Here is a 23,986-nt window from a genome sequence, read left to right as displayed (position 1 = left end):
ACGAAGGGAAGAAGGGAAGAAGAAGGAAAGAAGAAGAAGCAGAGGCAGACGGCGGCGAAGGACTGGAGAGGGCCAAATAAATCGGGGTGGAGGCGGAAGCGGAGGCGAAGGCGGAGGCAGGGGCTTCCAGGGACGGGGCTGCGACGACGAGTTGTGACATCCCGGCGACGAGCTCTTCCCTGCGACGGCGACGAGCTGCGACCTGCCTCTCCCTCTCCCTCTCCCTCTCCCTCTCTCAGAGCTGCATGAAGAAAAAAAAAATGCTCAAAACGACGTCATTTTGGGCATTAAGGGGATTCGAGAGAAAAGAATTCGAGCTCTGAAACATTATTCAAAATAAAATCTGATTGGTTGAACACTAATAAGGTCAGGCAAGTTAAATTAAAATTGTACTTGTATTCCATCCGTGTTATACATGGGTTGTGTTTATAATTATTTATATATATATGAATTGTGATTCTTAATTTTTAATTTTTTTTTTCCAACACAAAAAAAAAATATAACAAATGGAGCATATTTTCAATTAATTATTTTATGTTTACTTTTATTCAAAATTTAAAAATAATGTATAGGCAAAATTTATAACTAAATTAAGGAAAAATTTATTCCTAACGGCATTTTTTTACTTCTATATGAACACTTAAAAAAATAAATCTAAAAAAAAGTAGTCAATATAAATATTATACATTAAGTAAAAAAATGTAATAACTCGAAAATTTAAGTTATGCTTTAAAATTTTATATTAATATTATTTAATTATAAATGCTTTCCAAAAAAAAGTAATAATAATTTTAACTTTATATTATTATTCAATATTATTTTATGAGTATTATGATATTTTTATTATATTTTTCTCTATATTTTTCCTGAACCAAAATACACTGAAATACCATATTTTATGTACAACAAACTTGCGTGCCCACCACGTAGGGGTGGGTGTGGATTGGTTGCGGCCACGGAACCTCCAATCCACAATCCGTCTGCTAGATTGGCGGATTAGAGAAAATCAATCCGCATCCGTCCGCCAATCAGGCAAATATGGATTGAGCGGATCGGCAAATGGATACGAATCGATTTGGCGGTTTAAAATTTTATAAATTTTCAACATAATTCAGTTGTGTACTTCCTAAAAAAAAAATATTACAGTTAAAGACTTGAAAATATATTACAATCACTGCATGTATGCCTCTGCATTGTTACATCTATATATGTTTTTAAAAACAAAAACCAATTAGCATATATCATCTTTTTTGTTTATTATTTTTAGAATTAGATTTAAAAATCAAAAAATATAGATAGATAATGTATTTATTTTTTGAAAACTTTTTTTCAACATAATATTTAAATTTTTTTTCAATTGAAAACATAAATAAAATATCTAAACAAATTGAAAATATAAAATTTTACAAATTACTAAGGGTGCTCACAGTTTGGCAGTTCGGTTGTTGCCAAAGGAATCTCAAATCCGCCATCCGTCCAAAACTAGGCGGATTGGAAAAAATCAATCTGTAACCGTCCGCTCGTCATCACGCATCGGTCCAAAATGCGGCGAATTGGTTCGGTTCGATTGATTTAAGCAGATCGATATATCCGCTACTCACCCCTACTACCATGCTATCTTGTGGCCCACGCCTTCCTCACTATATATATATATATATATATATGTAGATGCTCTCTCTCTCTCCCTCTAATTATTTTGTTTTATATATAAAATTTGAGTTTAGTTCGGAATATTTAGTGGGTCACGGTGAGCAAAAGGCAAAAGTTAAAATTAACATTAAGGTGAGTTATATTATACCTTGAGTTATCATAATTTATTTACTTATGTCTTGAGTTACCATAATTTATTTTACGTAATTTGTATTTTATAAATTAAATTAATATTTCGATTACGTTAATTATTTTCTGAACTCTATTTGCTTAAATTGAAACCCATAGATATGTTTGTTTAAATTTTATTAATTATTTGACACTGATTTTATAAGTAATTATTTTCTGTAAGTACCACCATGAGAGTCTCATGCCTTGAATGACTTAAATAACCATTGGCCCTCTAATTAATCACTTTGTGACCCTCTGCCTGTCATGGATCCACTGACACTCTGATTTCTAGTGTGGAGCAAAGTGTTGTATGGAGCTAAGTGCTACATTATGGTGGAAGCCACCTTTAGAGTTCGTACGAGCCACCTCTTGAGTCCATACATCTGTTCTGTTCCGTTCTGTACCATGGTTATGATCTCTGGTGTGGAGCAAAGTGTTGTACGGAGCTAAGTGCTACACTATGATGTGAGCCACCTCTAGAGTTCGTACGAGCCACCTCTTGAGTCCATACATCTGTTTTGTTTCGTTCTGTACCACAGTTCTGATTATTTTGTTTATATGATTTCTATATTATATGTCAAATAATATATTTTTTATTTTAATATCAAGTTTTGTTTAGCCAATAATTATCCATGATGAATTATATACCCTTATACTTTTAGTATAATATTTCTCACTTTGCTATGTGTGTATAGCTTATTACCAATTTTCAAGAAACAATACAATTCAGAAATAACTTTTGGAGAGTCTTAGACGCGGGGCTGCAGAATAGACACACACAACACTTTCATAATATTTATAATTTTATTATTTATATGTAAATATCGACTTTTTTGTTCAATAAATTTTGTTATAAAAGTAGAAACTCCAATGATTATTTTGGTACCCTTACCTAAATATTTTTCCGCTCTAAGAACTGGCCTTCGGTAACTTCAGTTACTTGCCATCACGAGGCTTAACCCTTAAGTACGGGGAGCGGGGTCATGACAAGTGGTATCAGAGCCTAGGCTTTTAAAATTATTTTTATAAAAGTATTGGAGCATAAGACACATGCACAAATAGGATGGGGGAAACGTTGAGCTAGATTATAGGTTGTATTTAAATTAAATATTTGTGTAGTGGTATATATAATTATGATATTTCATTAAATTTTAGAATTAAGATGAATTGTTTGTTACTCTATATATAATTGTATATATCTTTCTTGTATATGCTAAATAAGTTTTTAAAAAAAATTAAAAACAGGTATACTAAATCTTAAAAATAAAATAAAATATACATTTTGACTTTTTAGAAGTGAGTTCAAATCTATAATCTTTCAAAATTTATACAAAAATTTATAGAGATACTAATTTTGAAACTATTTCCCATCAATAAAAAGTTTACGGATAAAAGAAATGGAAGCTCATCTCAAATTCATTCAACTCTTGCATATGATTCTGTCATTTCATTTCCAATTGCTTATTTAATTATGTTCTCATTTTTTTTTTTTCTGTTCAGAAACAAAACCAACGAAAAGTTTTTTAAGTCACCCATTGTTTCTCATTTTGACCCAACACAGTTTTTGACAAATAAACAGTGAGTTATTTCTGGTAATTTTTTTTGAGGTAATGATTTAACAATATTTTATATTAGATTAAACATCATATATATATATATATATATATATATATATATATATATTTATCAGAGTGCGCAGCGGATAATTTACACATATGACAAATTTCGAGGATAAAATTTTTAAAAAGAGTAAAGATTGTAACAATTCGAAAATTTAAGTTGTCCCTTAAAATTTTATATTAATATTATTTAATTATAAATAATTTCAAAATAATAATAATAATAATTTTAACTTTATATTATTATTCAATACTATTTTCTAAATATTATGATATTTTTATTATATTTTTCCCTATATTTTTTTTAGACTAAAATACATTAAAATACAACATTTTCTATACGACAAACTTGCGTGTCCACCACGCTGTCTTGTGGCCCACGCCTTCCTCATTATATATATAGATGTGTAGATGTGCAAATCAAGTGTAGCATCATCACGTGCAAATCAAGTGTAGCATCATCACCCCCTCTCTCTCTCTCTCTCTCTCTCTCTCTCTCTCTCTCTCTCTCTCTCTTTGTTTTGTTTTATTATAAAATTTTGAATTTAGTTCGGAATATTTAGGCTAAGTTTGGGAAGTCCCAAATAAGTCAAAAAGCCAAAAAGTTACTCAAAAAGCTAAAAAGTTAACACTATTCACCAAAAGTCAACAATTACGGCTGCACAACTCCCAATTCAAATTTTTCTCTACAAATCAATTTTTACAATTTTTTATTACACATTTTTCAATAAAAAGTCAAAAAGTTAACCCAAACATCCATATTTTCAACCTCAATTTTTTAGTCCAAAAAGACAAAAAGTACACTTTTTTAGTCTTCCCAAACTTGGCCTTAGTGGGTTATAGTGAGCGAAAGGTAATAGTTGAAATTAACATTAAGATGAATTATATTATACCTTGAGTTATCATAGTATATTTTAGATTAATATTTTGATTATGTTGATTGTTTTCTGAATTCTATTTACTTAAATTGAAATACATGGATATGTTTGTTTAAATTTTATTAATTATTTGACACTGATTTTATAAGTAATTATTTTCTGTAAGTACCACCACGGGAGTCTCATGCCTTGGGGGACTTAAATAACCATTGGTCCTCTGATTAGTGACTTTGTGACCCTTTGTCTGTCATGGATCCACTGACACTCTGATTTCTGGTGTGGAGCAAAATGTTGTATAGAGCTAACTGTTACACTATAGTGGGAGCCACCTCTAAAGTTCGTACGAGCCACTTCTTGAGTCCATACATCTGTTCTATTCTGTTCTGTACCATGGTTATGATCTCTGGTGTGAAGCAAAGTGTTGTACAGAGTTAAGTGTTACACTATAGTGGGAGCCACTTCTAGAGTTCATGCAAGCCATCTCTTGAGTCCATACATTTGTTCTGTTTCGTTTTGTACCGTGGTTCTGATTATTTTGTTTATATGATTTCTGTATTATATGTCAAATGATATATTCTTTATTTTAATATCAAGTTTTGTTTAGCCAATAATTATCCATGGTGATTTATATACCCTTATACTCTTAGTATAATATTTCTCATTCTGCTATATGCTTATAACTGTTTACAAATTTTTAGAAAACAATACAATTCAGAAATAACTTTTGGAGAGTCTTAGACGCGGGGCTGCGGAATAGACACACACAACACTTTTATAGTATTTATAATTCTATTATTTATATGTAAATATCGACCCTTTTGTTCAATAAATTTTGTTATAAAAGTAGAACTCCAATGATTATTTTGGTACCCTCACTTGAATATTTTTCCGCTCGCATTGAGTAAATTGTTTAAGAATTGACTGGAGGTAACTTCAGTTACTGGCCATCACGATACTTAACTCTTGGATACGGGGAGCGGGTTGTGACAAAAAATGTGGTTAGCAATTCTGCTTACTTAAATTTATTATAATTTTAATTTTAATTTCAAATTTAAAAAAAAAACTATTTGTTTGCTTACATGTTTTAGGAGTTTTGATCTTTGATATTTTCTTCACATTCATCGTATTGTTTTATTTATTCATTTGTTTTTCTTTTTGCTTGATTTTCACATGATAATTCTTTCATAGTGTATCTCCGAGTGTATTAGTGAAAACATCATACACTTAAAATGTACAAAATTACAATATATAGAAAGAAAAAAAAAAAGTAAGTAATTCTCCAAACTAAAACTACTTTAAGAAAAAATAAAAAATGAAAACAAAAACGAAATTGTTTGAAATAAAAAATGATTTATTTATTTATTAATTAATTTTTAATAATAAACTTTAAAAAAAAAACAAAGAAAACTATATATATATATATATATATAAAGTGCAGAAATTAAACATAAAATATAATATAAAAAATAAATAAATTATAGGATTTTCAAGAAGTGAGACTTACAAACAAATTTTGTAAAATCTTGTTTATTCATATACTTTTTGTGTATATGTTTTGTAATTCTAATCTTGAGAACGACATTGAAATAGTTTGCACTTCTTGCATTAGGTCCATCTAATAATTTTAGCAAATACAAATGTGTGGGGACATATTTTTAGGTAGTCCACGTGGCCAAGGTTGTTAATCAAGGTACTACGTGAGCGGACCATGGTATCGAGATATAGTGCGATAATATCGGAATTCGAGATATTTAGATAGAAGACTAGAGTCCTAGATGACATCAAGCTACCTATTTGGATAGGGATGGGACTCTTGAGGGAGTTCATCTTAATCTGAATAGTATCCTTGTAAATAATAAAGTCTCATGAAGTAAGACTTCTAGGGGAAGCTGGACATTGATCATTATAAAAGTAAGGCACCCTCATGGGTCTAAGGTATGTTTTATTTGAGACGTTTTTATGCTTTCATTGTTGAAGTTTAAGTACTTGTATTGATATCTGTGAAAGATAAGATTACTGATTTGATCGTCGGAGAGTCCTCGGGTGGACGAACCATTGCGGTATTCTTATATTCTTGTTGGCAGGTGCTCGGGGCTTAATCTATTTTGCTAGTGCTCTCCAACTGAGTTCCCCGTTTGGTTGTGTGGTCGGAAATCAACACCCACAATTTAGCGCCATTTGTGGGAACTTAGTTAGAATAAATGGCCATCATCGTGCAAGATCAACATGTCGGCAACGACTAGTTTAGCGAAGATGGAGAATGTGTCGACATTAACAGAATGAGGACCCTTCCAGAAGGGTTGCAAAGACAGGGGGCATGAGCATTCCCAAAGAGATGACTTTCAAGTATAGAAGGTTCAGTCCAAGTGAGCAGATCCTGGATTCCAGATCCTGGATCCCAGATCCTAGAAGACAAGATCTCAGCCTAGATGATTAGGTCCGAGAAGACAAGAGCTCAGCCTAAGTGAGCAGATCCTGGATTTCAAATCCCAGATCCTAGAAGACAAGATATCAGCCTAGATGATTAGGTCTGAGAAGACAAGAGCTCAGCCTAAGTGAGCAGATCCCGAATCCCGGATTCCAGATCCTAAAAGACAAGATCTCGACCTAAATGATTAGGTCCGAGAAGACAAGAGCTCAGCCTAAGTGAGTAGATCCCGGATTCCAGATCCTACAAGAAAAGATCCCGGCATAGATGAGAAAGTGTTAGAATTTACCATAAACCTACCACCACTACCACCTCACCTACTCTACTAAACCTAACACACTACACCACTACCACCTCCACTTCACCTACTCTCCACCTACTCCCAAACACACTCCTATATAATAGGAATCCTTGTAATTGTAATATAAATAACACATCAATTAATCAATAATACAATTATTTCTCTTTATACATTAAATTTCTACATGGTATCAGAGCAAGGTTAAGCAGTTCGTATTTTTCGCTTCACCGGCGGGCGGCAACCTCGCCTTGGCCGCCCGCCGGACCTCAACCTAGTCCGCTAGAATTTTCTACACATACCTTGAAATTTCTTCGAGTCCACCACCTTCACGCCCAACTCCTTCGAGTCGCCGTCCTTGACTCACCCAGTCAACCCATCACCACCAATTGTCTCGTCGGCAAGCTTCCAAGAAGAAGAAAGAAAGATGAGATCCAAAACCCAGAAATTGTAAAGCCTTGCTACCAGAATCCACTGTGGTAACTTGCAATGATGCGGTCTTGAGGAGCCTCTCAATGAGTTTTCTGTCTATAAGGCTATCATCAACAGCTAAGACATGAAACTATGCCTCTGTGGGCAATCCCACTGCTCCAATTCAAGATCCAAGAAAACAGGAAGGACATTTCCCATTTCTGATTAGCCAACACTGCGCACTTCCTCTGTTACAAAGGGAAAACACGACCCCATGGTGCTGATGCAAGAGTTAGTGACAACTTGAAGTTCAATTCAGTTGTCCGAGACTGGTGATGACCCGACTCGACACACCGTTATGCCTGCCGAGATTGCTAAATCAAAGAACCAACATTACTTCCCAAATCTGCTAGATCTCCAAGGACCCCAATGGCAGTTTTCATCACAACATCATCCATGTCTTTCTCCATGTATATGCTATCCAGGAACTGAAGAATATGAGGTGCGTAAGGGACCAACAGTTGAGTTTTAGGAGAATTTTGAAAGCCTTGAAATACTCCAGAACATGCTTCCAATATCCCATTTCTCAGAAGATTGATGTACTCAGTCATCTCATCATCAGCACCTGATGTGTGGGCAGACAACTCTGCAGCACTCTGAAGCATAGGCATGGCATACATCAAGTACTTCTCAAAATTTTCACCTATAGCCAGTGCTATGTCACCAAAGCATGAAAAGATGGGAGGCTTCACAGATCGATGCTCAGATTCTCCAACTCATATTTTTTTTTTTTTCATTCTTTCCACACACTCATGTTCCCCACTCAACTTTCTTTTCCTTTCTTTTTCTTTTAATATTTACCTCCACTACCTTTTGTCTTTCAAATAAAGCCACCACCTTACACCACACACTACCAGCGCACATGCTTTCCAATAATATATTATTATTATTATTATTATTATTATTATTATTAAAAAAAAAAAAAAAAAAAAACGATTTTATTATTCCACCACTCTGCTTTTCTTTAAACATAACACCCTCTCTCCACTCACTCCTTTTATTATTTTTATTATGCACACACTCAGACTCCATGTGCTCTTTGACCCTTTTTATCCACCCTTACACACACCCACAAATCTATTTTGATTACCCTTCCAAACCAAACACTCTCTATTTTTTTTTTATTTGTTCTGATATTCAACGTAAAAAAAAAAAAAAAAAAAAAAAAAAAAAAAAAAAGCCCCGATCACCATTTTACACCACAAAAAAACAAAACAACAACAAAACCAAAAAAAAAAAAAAAAAAAAAAAACAACCCACACACAACAACCTCCTCCACAGGCGGGGTTTTTTTCTTCTCTACTCTGCCGTCGGTCTTTTCTTCTTGCCTCCGTCCTGGGTGGCCCTTGCCGGTGTTGCCTCCGTGTTTCCCACTCCACTGGGCATGATCACTACTCCCTGCTCCTCCACTGCAGCATATGGCGGACCTCCAAAACGGAACATCACGGTGGCCTTCCGCTTCAGTTCCTTATTTTCCGCCTTTAGCACACTTATCTCTGCTCGCGCATCCTTATACATGCGTTGGAGCAGAGCCAGCTGGGAGTTTAACTGTTGCACCTCATTTGTCCTGCTCTGCAGCCGGTGCGACAAGTTTGTGACCGCCGTCATGGTTTCCACACATGACTTCAGAGTATACTGATTTGCCTCAATATCAGTTTACACCGCCATTTTTTGCTCCACCGACCGCATCGGAAAGTTCAAAGGAGCAAACCCAGAAGTGTTTGGTTGGGGTTCACTGGCCACCGCACCAGTTATTTCTCTTGTGGACTCGTTCAGTTCTGGAAAGAGCGTAAGCAGACCACGGGAAGAGGAGGCCATGTTCTGGGTAGCTGGACGGGAAGAAGAGGCCATGTTATGGTTGCTGAGTGTTTCAGAGATGGGTTGGTTACAGATTGTTTATAACCAGTGTATCTCTCTCAGCCCACGAAGCGTTTTTCAGAGGTTTCAGACTGGTTTGATTTCCACATGTTCTCTCAGCCTCCGCCTTCATTTATATAGCACATGACGAAGAGGCCGACACGCGCACTGTCGATCACGTGCATCGTCGCGTGTCTGGCGCGCCTTTTGATGGCACGTCTTTTTATGGATTGGGCACGCCTTTTTATGGATTGGGCACGCCTTTTGATAGCACGCCTTTTAAAAAATTGGGCACACCTTTTGAGGGTGCAACTTTTTAAGGGTCCGACAAGACTCTGTAAACTGTCCCGACATTGATTCCGGTTAGCTCCTTCATGGGTCCGACAAGACTCTGTAAACTGTCCCGACATTGATTCCGGTTAGCTCTTTTATGGGTCCGACAAGACTCTATAAACTGTCCCGACATTGATTCCGGTTAGCTCCTTTATGGGTCCGACAAGACTCTGTAAACTGTCCCGACATTAATTCCGGTTAGCTCCTTTATGGGTCCGACAAGACTCTGTAAACTGTCCCGACATTGATTCCGGTTAGTTTCTACAAGGGTCCAGCAAGACTCTGTAAACTGTCACAACAACTGTCAGAACATTGTCTGCTACAACGGTCCGACATGACCCCATAAACTGTCTTCTACATCGGTCTGACACCGCCATCGAGTGTCCTCTACACCGTTATGACACCACCATACAGTGTCCTCTACATGGTTATGACACCCCCATACCGTGTCCTCTACAACGTTATGACACCACCTTCCAGTGTCTTCACCAATGGTCTGACACGACCATACAGTGTCCCTTATCCTCTTTTATTTTTGTGTATTTTCTTGTTTTGTTCCTCTCTTCAAACTCAAGTTGGTTAGTTTCTATCCTCCTTGAGTTTGCGGGGGGCTGTTAGAATTTACCATAAACCTACCACCACTACCACCTCACCTCCTCTACTAAACCTAACACACTACACCACTACCACCTCCACTTCACCTACTCTCCACCTACTCCCAAACACACTCCTATATAATAGGAATCCTTGTAATTGTAATATAAATAACACATCAATTAATCAATAATACAATTATTTCTCTTTATACATTAAATTTCTACAGAAAGTCCAAGAAGACAAGAGCTCAGCTTAAGTGAGCAAATCCTGGATTTCAGATCCCGGATCCTAGATCCCAGAGGACAAGATCTCGACCTAGATGAGTAGGTCTGAGAAAACATGAGCTTAGCCTAAGATCCCAGATCCCAGAGGATAAGATCTTGGCCTAGATGAGTAGGTCCGAGAAGACAAGAGTTTAGCCTAAGTGAGCAGATCCCGAATTCCAAATCCCATATCCCAAATCCTAGAAGACAAGATCTCAGCCTAGATGATTAGGTTTGAGAAGACAAGAGCTCAGTTTAAGTGAGCAGATCCCAGATTCCAGATTCCAGATCCCGGATCCCAGATCCTAGAAGACAAGATCTCGGCCTACATGATTAGGTCCCAAAAGATAAGAGCTCAGCCTAAGTAAGCAAATCCCGGATTCCATATCCCGAATCCTGGATCCCAAATCCTAGAAGACAAGATCTCGGCCTAGATGATTAGGTCTAAGAAGACAAGAGTTCAGCCTAAGTGAGCAGATCCCGGATTCCAGATCTCGGATCCTAGATCCTAGAAGACAAGATCTCGGCCTAGATGAGTAGGTCCGAGAAGACAAGAGTTCAAACTTAGTGAGCAGATCTCGGATTCCAAATCCCGGATCCCAGATCTCATAAAACAAGATCTCGGCCTAGATGATTAGGTCTGAGAAGACAAGAGCTCAGCCTAAGTGAGCAGATTCTGGATCCCAGATCCCAGAAGATAAGATTTTAGCCTAGATGATTAGGTCCGAGATGAGAAGAGCTCAGCCTAAGTGAGCAGATCTCAGATTCTAGATCCCAGATCCCGGATCCCAGAAGACAAGATCTCGGCCTAGATGATTAGGTCCGAGAAGACAAGAGCTCAGCCTAAGTGAGTAGATCTCGGATTCCAGATCTCGGATCCCAGATCCCAGGAGACAAGATCTCGACCTAGATGATTAGGTCCGAGAAAACAAGAGCTCGGCCTAAGTGAGTAGATCCCGAATTCCAGATCCCAGATTTCAGATCCCGGATCCTAGATCCCAGAAGACAAGATCTCGGCCTTTATGATTAGGCTCGAGAAGACAAGAGCTCAGCCTAAATGAGTAGATCCCGAATTCCAAATCCCGGATCTCATATCCCAGAAGACAAGATCTCGGCTTGGATGATTAGGTCTAAGAAGACAAGAGCTCAGCCTAAGTGAGCAGATCCCAGATCCTAGAAGACAAGATATCGGCCTAGATGATTAGGTCCAAGAAGACAAGAACTCAGCTAAGTGAGCAGATCTCGAATTCCAGATCTCGGATCCCAGATGCTAGAAGACAAGATATCGTCTTAGATGAGTAGGTCCGAGAAGACAAGAGCTCAGCCTAAGTGAGCAGATCCCGGATCCTAGAAGACAAGATCTCGGCCTAGATGATTAGGTCCGAGAAGACAAGATCTCAGCCTAAGTGAGCAGATCCCAGATCCCAAAAGACAAAAAAGAAACACACAAGATCAGACTGAAGTCGACCAGGTTCTGCCTGTCGGCAGAGGCAGAAGGCCATCAGTACAGAAGGACTTTTACTAGACCTCTATTACGATATGTACATCATTCGCAGGTTGAAGACTTTTTACACGAGATCCATGCATGGGGCAGATCCTTTGTCTACAGAGCTATATCATAAGGATTCTGGTAACCTCACATGCAAAAGGATGCCGAAGCCTATCTAAAAAAGCGCAAAAATGTTGTTGGAATCCATGATTGTGCGATAAGACCGAAATGTCTGATAGCGATGTTCCCATGGTGAACATGACGAGTAACTTAGACTTATATCATATGATAGAGTTGAATTATGCTTGCATATGACAGAGTTGAACTAAGTTGGCGATATTTCTGAATGAAACATGATGAGTAACTTAGACTTATTATATGGCAGAGTTGAATTATACTTACATATAATAGAGTTGAACTAAGTTGGGTATGTTTCTAAATGAAACATGACGAATAACTTAGACTTATTATATGACAGAGTTGAATTATACTTGCATATAATAGAGTTGAACCAAGTTGGCGATGTTTCTGAATGAAACATGACGAATAACTTAGACTTATTATATGGTAGAGTTGAATTATACTTGCATATAATAGAGTTGAACTAAGTTGACGATATTTCTAAATAAAACATAACGAATAACTTAGACTTATTATATGGCAGAGTTGAATTATACTTGCGTATAATAGAGTTGAACTAAGTTGGCGATATTTCTGAATGAAACATGACGAATAACTTAGACTTATTATATGGCAGAGTCAAATTATACTTGCATATAATAGAGTTGAACTAAGGTGGCGATATTTCTGAATGAAACATGACGAATAACTTAGATTCATTATATGGCAGAGTTGAATTATACTTGCATATAATGGAATTGAACTAAGTTGAATTAACCTGGACTCGCCATATCGGCAGAGTCAAACTCAAAGTGGAACTAAGTTCATTAACAGAGAAACCAAGGTTGAAACACCTCGGGAAGCCTTTGTTTGAATGTAACTTCGGCAAAAGACCATAGTCACATGCTTAATGTGAACTTAAGTGGAACTTAGGTTCACATTATGGGGTAGGGAGCTGGAGTGATGAACAAACTTAAAAGTTTGACATTTGTTGAAATTTTCAAAGATGGTTATAACACTTGTTGAAATTTCAGAGAAATTTACAAGTTGGAGTTAGCCGATGCAATGATAAATAAAGTATCCGAGGTACATGTTACCCGAGGTGACCAACCAGGTTGTCAAAACTTGGAAAGGGTGAAGTCTTAATAGAAGATAGTGTATAGAGGTAAAAAAGTAATAACACTTGTAAAAATATTTTTATTTTTAAAGTTAGCCAATGTATGAAAATGGTTAGCTGAGGCAAACAGTCAAGGTTTATCCGAGGTATTGTATCCTGGAGTTATTATACAGTTAAGGTACACTTTGAAGAAATATAAAAATATTCTAAGTTTAGAAGCATGAAAAGCATGAAAAAAAGCGGCAAACATGCATAGAAGAAAAGAAGGCATACATTCAACACTTGGAAGAAAATATAAGACTTACATTCAGAAAAGAAACTTGTTCAGATATAAAAAGGCACTTCGGCCTGGCATAAGGGGTACATTGGCCAAATATAAAGCTAACATTTTTCAAACAAAAGATTACAGCTGTCCAAAAGTAAGAAGGAAAAGTACAAAAAGGAGGAAAAACCAAAGTTCATGCATTTTCCACAATCTGCCCTACCTTAGCAATTTGCGTTGTGTCAGCCTCGGCAAACAGCTGAGCAGATTTTTTAGCTTGGACCTCGGTGTTGATCTCACGCAGTGTGTCATCTAGGCTCTTGTTGGCAGTCTTGACCTCGGCCTTAGAAGTGGTCTTTTGAATCTCATCCTCATCATCCTGAGTCAAGTCAAGGACTTGCTCATTTAGAGTTGGGGACTTGGCCCCAGCAGCAGCTTCATATTCTTTCTCGGCAACCTCAACTTTGGCCTCTTCCTTGTCTCCAGCCTCCTCCTCGTCGGCCTCTTCTGCTTCCTCGGCCTTATCCTTAGATTGATTGGGAGAAGGAGGGAAAGGGACATTGGGCTGACCCATATCACGGAGGAGTGAGTCCTCGGGAACAAACATCTTTTTGAGGGCTGTCATCCAGTCAAGATAGTAGCCTTTGTTGCAGGCCATGTTGACTTGTTTTTTCGGCCTTAGTAATGGCCTCAGCTTTGGCAGCAGTAACTTGGTCCGCATGTTGAATTGACTATAAGGAGATAGAGTGGATTGCACAGTTATGACATCAAGGATGTCAACAAGAAGGTCTTCTACGACAAGAGTTCGGTGAGACATGTCATCATTGGTTACGGCGATGGTTACTCACAGATAAGGCAATTGGAAATTTGTCAAGGTCTAAGGCTGGGAGCTTAAAACCTCGGTGTTTCTTGTTCCTGGTTCTAGCTACAAAATTGTCGCTATGTCGGTGTTTTCACTGCCATTGAGATGGTGGGTTGATGTGTGGAGCAGCTGATGAATTGCTTGGCTGTTAGTCTGGTTCAGCTGTAGAGTTTGAACCTTGGGCACAAAGGAAGGGAGTCTTCATAGTAATGAATGCTTTAAGAACAGTGATGATGGTTTGCAGAGGCCAAAAGAAAGAGAGTCTAAGAGCACAGATAGAGACGGAATAGGAAGATGAAATGGTTTTGTTGAAATTAGAAAAATATGGCAAAAAGTTATGATTTCGAGTCTTGACATGCCTGTGCTGACATCAGACGGTGCAGGGTAGAACTGATGTGACAGGATGAGGATGTGATTGGTACGCTTCAATCTCATGATAATCTTGATTGAGAAGTGTGATCTCAATTGAGATATTGATCTCGGTAAAGATGATGATCTCAGTTGAGAAGACAATCTCGGTTGAGATGGTGATCTTGGTTAACATAATGATTTCAATTGAGATGTTGAATTTAAATGGGGGCAGAACTTGTTTATTCTTGGTTTCTGATGAGTTGATACTAGGATCTTGATGCTCTTGAACTAGTAAGTCATGATCTCTGCTAACAGTGCGATCTCTGTCGAGATGTTAGACCTAGATGAAATAGAATATAATGGTTCATGGTTCATGGTTCATGGTTTTTGATTCTTGATTCTTGATTCTTGACAAATGGACATTTGAGTCCTTATTTCTTGGTGCCAACGAGTCACGATCTCGGTTGGGAAAGTACATGTATAGGTTCCATCACCTCAATTTGCTGAAGTAATAGAACCTAGAGGGCAGTTGTGGAAACATGTTTTTAGGTAGTCCACGTGGCCGAGGTTATTAGTCGAGGTGCCACGTGGACGAACCATGGTGTCGAGATATAGTGCGATAATACCGGAATTCAAGATAGTTTGATAGAGGACTAGAGTCCTAGATGACATCAAACTACCTATTTGGATAGGGATGAGACTCTTGAGGGAGTTCATCTTAATCTGAATAGTATCCTTGTAAAGGATAGAGTCCCATGAAGTAAGACTTCTAGGGGAAGTTGGACACTGATCATTATAAAAGTAAGGCACCCTCGTGGGTCTAAGATATGTTTTATTTGAAATGCTTTTATGCTTTCATTGTTGAAGTTTAAGTACTTGTATTGATATCTATGAGAGATAAGATTACTGACTTGATCGTCAGAGAGTCCCTGGGTGAACGAACCATCGCAGTATTCTTATATTCTTGTTGGCAGGTGTTCGGGCTTAATCTATTTTGCCGGTGCTCTCTAGCTGAGTTTCCCGTTTGGTTGTGTGGTCGGAAATCAACACCCACAAAATGTAATAAATGTCATAACACAAAACACAAACAATTGTGAGACAAAGTATCTAAAAAAATGAAAGCAATGTTTAATGGTGATATAAAAACACACTTGACGTTTTAATTGGAGGTACAACCAGATAAATTGCCATAGAATAGGAAAACAATATTTATTTTTCATCACAACAATTATATAACTCAATATATAATTTTAATATCTCTCATTCTTCCACGCGTCCAATTCTCTATCAATATTAGAATGAATGCATGAACCAAAAAAAGAAAACATTTGAGATGACAAAGAGATGTGATTTGAGACCTTTCAATTGCTAAATTCTATTAATTAATAGTTATTAGGTTTTAATGGTCGGGCTTCTAATATTTGTTAGTCATTAAAGTTGAATTCTTTGGTTTCATCTATATTCATTTGATAATTTGAGAATGTACATGTGTTAAGCCTTTGCATTATTAGTGAAATGCAAAGTGTAATTTTTTTATTCTCTTTTTATTTTTTTATTTTTGCAATTACAACCTGATATTTTTTAATAAGAATTTTCATTTGTTTTAGATATTTTTTTAATATACAAATTATTTTTTACAGTGTAATTTTTTTTTTCGCAATTGCAACCTGTTATTTTTTTAATAAGAATTTATATTTATTTTAGATATATTTTTAATATAGAAATTATTTTTTTTTAGATTTTAATGAAATGCACAGTGTAATTTTTTATTCTCTTTTTTTCCGCAATTGCAACCTGTTATTTTTTAATAAGAATTTATATTTGTTTTAAATATTTTTTAATATATAAATTATTTTTTAAAATTTTAATGAAATGCACCGTGTAATTTTTTTATCTTTTTTTTGTGCAATTGCTACATATTATTTTTTAATAAGAATTTATATTTGTTTTAGATATTTTTTTAATATACAAATTATTTTTTACAGTGTAATTTTTTTTTTCTTTTTTTTTTTGCAATTGTAACATGTTATTTTTTAATAAGAATTTATATTTTTTTAGATATTTTTTAATATATAAATTATTTTTTTAAGATTTTTTATAAAAATAATTTAATAATTTTATTACTACTCATAGTGTACGGAAGAAGTTAAAAACAGTGCGACAGGTATGAAAGAAGTTAAAAAAGTTTGTGAATTAGGAAAAGTCAATAAATGTTGATACTTTTTTTGAATCAGAAAATTAGACAATTAAGATTAAAATGTTAGAGCTTTTATAAGGCTTGTGAGTTAAAAACTCTCATTTTCTTATAGAGTAATGCTAAAAATTTTAAAATTTTTACTAAATGTCTTAAATAGGTGTAGGACTCACAATTTATTAAAATTTTTAAGACCTCTAAGATTTTTGATTCTTATAAAATATATAAATTTTACCTATAAAAAAACAATTAATGTCACTGTCTACCTTTTTTTTCTTTCTTGTTTTTTGGATTGGATGTCACTGTCTGCTTGGAGGAAGTGGATTTCTCTTCCATGACTTTTTAGCCATCGTTTGGCTAACTTTGAATTAAAAAAATATAAAATAAAAAAATAAATTAGGGTAAGTAAATCAATAAAATAAAATATTACATTTAAATTATAATTATTTTATTTTTTTCTCATAAAAATAAAAAAATCAAAAAAATTAAACCAAACGAATTTTTTAATTTCAAATTAAAAAAATCTCAACTCAAAAAAAATAACTAAAAAAATTAATGTCAGACGACGACTTTAATAAAGTGGTTTCATTTAAGAAGTGAGTTGACTTTTTGATTTTTTTGATTATTTTAGCCTAGGGCTAAAAAACTTGATTTGTGAAGAACTTTAGGGTTTTTTAGCTTTTTTAGCTTTTTTGTGAGAAAAAGAATGTAATGATTATAAGTTGGATATGATATTTTGTCTTATTAAATTAAAAAGCCTATTTTATTTTTTGTGACTAAAATAACCAAAAAAATCCAAACTTTTACTTCCCAAACGAAGCCTTATTATCTAACTTTTGAGTATCCCCCACAGTTATTTGTAAAGGCCAGGTTTTTTGCCAGATCATGTTGGAATGTGTTATTGGATCCATGAAGATTTATCACAGGTCCTGTTTCGATAATTCGAACTGTTTAATATATAGAATTCATATAATATTTTATTTTTGTAAAAAATTACATCAATTGAATATCGATAGCTACTTAATCGAATTAGATTTTTGTTAACGATAAATATAATTTTCAAAATAAATTATTGATAAAAATCTGATCCAACTAAGTAACTATCGATATTTGATCAACGTAATTTTTTATAAGAATAGAGTACTAAATGAGTTTTACACAGTTTGAATTATTGAAATAACAGCCGTGGTGGACCCCATAAACCTAACAATACCGTCCAGTCCACAAAATAGATTGGAGACAAACCTAACCCTATTTGTAAAGGTGTTTAAAAAAAATCATCAATGAAATTGGTTACTCAAATTGATATAAATTTTTTAGGGCAAATCACACTAACGGTCCCTATAGTTTGGGGCTTGTGTCACTTTGGCCCCTGACTTTTTAATTATAACACATTTGACCTTGAATTTTGAACCTTATTCCAAATAAGGACAATTGAAGATACTATTGCTTAATTTCAAGGGCAAAATAGTCAATTTGATAAAATATAAACTAATTTTATAAAAATAAATGTCAAAAAAATATTTTTGAATTTTTAAAAATTATTTCTACCTAATAAAGATAAAATTACGTAAACTTGATAAATCTTTTAGACATTTATTTATTTATTTATTTTTACCAAATTAATTTTTATTATATGTTTGAATGATGATCATGTAATAAATGGTTGTTTTTATTTTCATTAAATTAATTTTTATTTTTCTAAAAGTTAAATATGGAGACAACTTTGATATCATTATTAAACCAATCCATTAAATCAAAAATTCAGGACTAAAAACATTTCATATATTAAATATATCAATTACACATTACATCTTAACAAGCACCCATTACATGATCATCATCCAAACACATATTAAAAATTAATTTGGTAAAAAAAAATGTTTAAAAGATTTATCAATTTTACATAATTTTATCTTTAGTGGGTAGAAATAATTTTTAAAAAATCAAAAATATTTTTTTGACATTTATTTTTGTCAAATTAGTTATATTTTATCAAATTGACTATTTTGCATTTAAAATTAAGTAATGGTATATTCAATTGTCTTGATTTGGAACAAGATTCAAAATTCAAGGTCAAATGTGTCACAATTGAAAAGTTAAGGATTAAAGTGACACAAGCTCCAAACTATAGAGACTGTTAGTATAATTCGCCCAATTTTTTATTTTTAGTTTGTTACTCATGACAAACTTTTCGATTCAAAAAAAAACTACACCATACAAATTGAATTTATCAAAATATTATAATTAAATATTTTTATATTTTAATTATTTAAGTATAAATATATTGACTTTTTGTAATAAAATTAGAGAAGAAAATATTTATAGAACAACTTGTATACTCTTTCTTCATTTATTTATTCTCAAAATTTTATAAACTTTTATAAAATCCTTCAAAATTTCATGAGAATCCCTTCTTTACGGTAAACCAACGTGACGGGTTACACAACCACCAAAATAAAAATAACCCATCAAAATAAAAAGATTTAGTTTGATAATAAATTTTTCGTCAACACTAACTAAACCAAACTATTTACAATCCTAATTATCATATTCTCTATATAGATTGTAAGATTTTACAATTTTATGATTTCAATTCAGTTAGATGATTTGGATCTCACAAGGATATAAAATTTTGTAAAACTTTTAAATGACTATAATCCTAATCATAAAATCATATTCACTGTGTTTGGTTTGAGTTTTCTGGATTAAATTTTTTGAAAATTGACTTTTTTGATTTTTGTGTTTTTTTGTTTTTAGTAAATATTTTTAAAATTTTAAATATTTTTTTTTTTACTTTTTTAGATGCATCTTATTTAGATGTATCTAAAAAGTAAGAAATTTGTAAAAAAATATTTTAAAAAATTAATAAATACATAAAAATACAAAAAATGTACCGAATTTTTGTATTTTTTTGTATTTTTGGTATTTAGTGAATTTTTAAAAGATTTTTTTTACAATTTTTTTACTTTTTAGGTGTATTTATGTTATGTGTGTCTAAAAAGTAAAAAAATTGCTTAAAATATTAAAAAAAAATTCAGTAAAAACAAAAAAACACGAAAAATAAGAAAGTATAATTTTCTGAAAAGTGTTTTGAAAAACTGGAAACCAAGCAAGGTGATTATCGTCTCGATTTCAAAAAAAAAATTTATTATTATTTATTTCTTATATATGTATGTATATCTGCATACCTATATTAAAATTTTGACACTAAACTCCCTCTTTAAGCACTTGTTTGGCATGAAGAAGTTTGGAAATTTTTGGTTAAAATAGTTACAAAAAAATAAAATAAATTAAAAAGTAAATAAGATAAAATGTTATATTTAAACCATAATTATTTTATTTTTTCTCATACAAAAGTCAAAAAAATTAAAAAAAATCCATTCAAAACGAGACTTTTAACCCCAAACTAAAATAGTTAAAAAAATAACTCACATCCCAAATGAAACCTAAGTTTTCTCTCTAATTTATATTAGAATTGAAAATGTATTATATCAAATTTTTCAATCTCTTAGTGATTTTGGAATTATTTGACATATTTTGTCATTGTTGATAATTTTTTATTTTATTTTATATTAAACCAATTCAATTTTATGATCTGATTTATGAGTCTTTTTCGACTTTTCTAGATACAATCACTACCACCTAAATCACATATAAATGAAACAACTTTTGTTAAAAAATTTCACAAAATAATATCCAGGCCTTTTTGAGAATGTAAAAAAAAAAAATAATTAATTAATTTATTAATTCATTAACTTATTCAAATCATATCACCTTTTTACTTTTTACCATTTTTTTTAAACATATTTTTTCATAATAAATCAATAATTAAAAAAAAAAACACTTTCCAAAATCGATTATTTTGTTTCACATTTGTATATTCGGAATGTTTTGGGCGCACCGCCTAGATATTTTCTAAGAGAAATAATGTCGCTATTACGTCATCAAATTAAGCCATTTATGGGGATATCTACATCAGTATTACGTCACACAGTTTCATCGTTATCTTTTTTTTTTTTTTTTTTTACACATGCTGATGGTACGGCCGAAGTGTTAAAACCTATTTTATAATTATTTATAAAATATATGTTATTTCTTTTGTTTGTTTGGTATGTATCTGTCATATGAGGGTGGTATAGTTTTAAGATAACTATAAGATATATACATATATATATATATATATATATAAAATTTAAGAACCAATCATAAAATTAGATATAATTTTGAAAAATATTAAGGATCTCAAATACTTTATTAAAAATTTCATCAAATATTTTATATGAATGTAGAACTCACACTATATGAATCTCACACTCAAAATATTTAATAAAATATTTGACATCTCTAATACTCCTCTACAATCTTATTAGATAAAGTAAATCTTAGTAGCTATCATATGAGGCTGGTATAGTTTTAAGATAACTATAAGATATGTATAAAAATAAATAATAATAATAACAAGTCTAAGAACCAATTGTAAAATCATATATAATTCTATTACATAAAGTGAATCTTATCTTTCTATAAATCTTACCCTCATTCAAAAAAATAGTTAGACTTAATTTTCATAAAATCTTATTAAAAATAAGTTCTTGTAAATTGTTGCTAAAAAGAATTTTTTATGACATTTTTTATATATGTCACTAAAGATCGATAATTAATGACTTTTTGGTCATAATTTTTATAAACTATTGTTAAAACTTATAATTAGTGATATTTTTCTATGACAATTTTCAAGTTGTCACCAAAAATTTAAAATTAGTGATTTTTTGTAACGATTTTTTCGAACTGTCACTAATATTTATAATTAGTGACATTTTTTGTGACAAAATTTTCCAACTATCACTGAAAATTAACAATTAATAACGCTTTTGAATAATGTTTAATAAAAAATATCATTAATTATCATAAAATTTATTGAATAATAAATTTATTTATTGAAACCTACACGTAATATGTGTTCATAGAATTTTAATTATTTATTTTCTCATAGGAAAGGGTATAAAAGCAAGGTTATAAATGAACAGAGTCATTCGTGAATAGATTCTGGATAAGAGCTCGTTTGAACTCAATTCATTAATTTTTTTTTTTATTTGATTTGATTTTTTTTTTTTTTTTTGCATTCGAACTTGATAAATTTTTAATAAACAAGTCCAAACATTCTAAACTCGGCTCGTTAACTGACTCGTTTAATATTTATTATTTATATATTAATGTAAAAATATGTATAAAAATAAAATAAATATATTATTTATATATTTAAAAAATAAATGTAAATAATAGTTAACTATAGATAGTATATTTAAATATTATTATTTTGGTGAAATATTAATTTTTTTTTAAGTATGTTTATATGTATTATATAATCAAAGTTTTAATTATAATTTTAGTCTCATATGCAAGTATTAATTTATAAATTTTTTGACTCGTTAAGACTCGTGAACAGATTTTAGCTCGAGTCAAACTTAAGCCAACTCGGCTCAAATTCATTTCGTTAAGTTTTTATGGAGTTCGAACACGAGTTCGAATTCGTTAAAATCTTAATAAACAAGTCCAAGCATATTAAAGTTCGGGTTGACTCTATTTGTTTGCAACCCTATATATAAGGAGACTAACACGAGACAATGGCTTGTGAGCAGTGGCGGAGGCACAACAGGGCTAGGGGGGTCACATGCCCCCCCTTAGTTTTGATTTTTTCTTTTTCTTTTGTTGCAATGTTTACACACAATATGTAGTTTATTTAGTACTCTTGGAGTGTCATGTAGTGTTAAATTTTATGAATGCAACATAACAACTCATTATTGTTAAGCAATTGAAAGATAATAGGTGAATCACTTAATGTGAGTTGCGATTTTTTATATTCAAAGCACCACTTCATCAACACAACATAATATTCTGGGATTATCTAGTAATTTCTATTCAAAATACATTTTTATAATCAATACTATCTCTCTAATATTTTTCTATCAAATAAAAATTATAGAAATTTTATAATGATTTGTGTTATAAATGTTTTGCTTCTATTTTCTAAATTAAGAATTTTAACTTGTAATTTTTTGTACCAAAATGGCATACTTACATTATTACTATTGTGTCTGAGTTATTCCACATTATTATAGAATTTTGATTAGTTACTATTAATAATAAATAATTAAATTTTATACTTAAATTTAGCTCATAAAATTATTATTATTTTATTATTGATCACCAAAAAAAATTAAAATTATAAAATGTCCTAACTACCTTAATTTCTTGGCTCAGCCACTACTTGTGAGGATGACTCAATGTGGAGTCAAACAAGAAAAGTTTAGACGAGACTTCAACATAGAGGTAAGAAGCCAGTGGCAGTGGCACACAGGACTAATGAACATGAGTCTCGTGTGGTGCCTCCTAGTTATCAATGGTATGACTCAAATTCGAATTAAGTAAAAGGATTTATTTTTTAAAAAAAATCATAAATCGATTCGATTCAATCCTAGTTCTTGACAGTTAGGTCCATGATTTTATAGTTATAATTTTAATTTGAAATTGAACTGGATTATTTAAAGATATATATATATATATATATATATTTGTTATTTGTCATACACTAAGTATCTTATTAATATCACTTATATATTCATAAGTTTTTAACCCTTGCAAATAAGTTCTTAACCCTCTTCTCCTGCAAGTGTGTTCTTATATAATGATAAGACTAATTTTAAACAATTATTTAAATAATTATTATTTGTAAAATGATTATATATTGTTTGATATTTGAGAATGTTGTGATTATATTGTGCATGATGACTTGTTTATAGAAATCGTAGTTCCAAACTGAAATGAATCCCGTTTTCATAGTTTGGTTTGGTTTGATTTCAATATTTTAAGATTCAGTTTGATTCCAAATTTCATAAAACCGTAATTAATAATTCGATATTAGTTTACTTCAAAACCAAACCAAATTGAACCTTGCTCTCCCCTAACTCGAATCCTAACCACCAAATCAGTTGAGAATAAGCCTGATGATCATAGTATGAGATC

This window comes from Camellia sinensis, chromosome 8 (assembly GCF_055761805.1).
Source record: "Camellia sinensis isolate YWXY chromosome 8, ASM5576180v1, whole genome shotgun sequence".
NCBI classification, from domain to species: Eukaryota; Viridiplantae; Streptophyta; class Magnoliopsida; order Ericales; family Theaceae; genus Camellia; species Camellia sinensis.
This window is presented reverse-complemented; position numbering follows the sequence as displayed.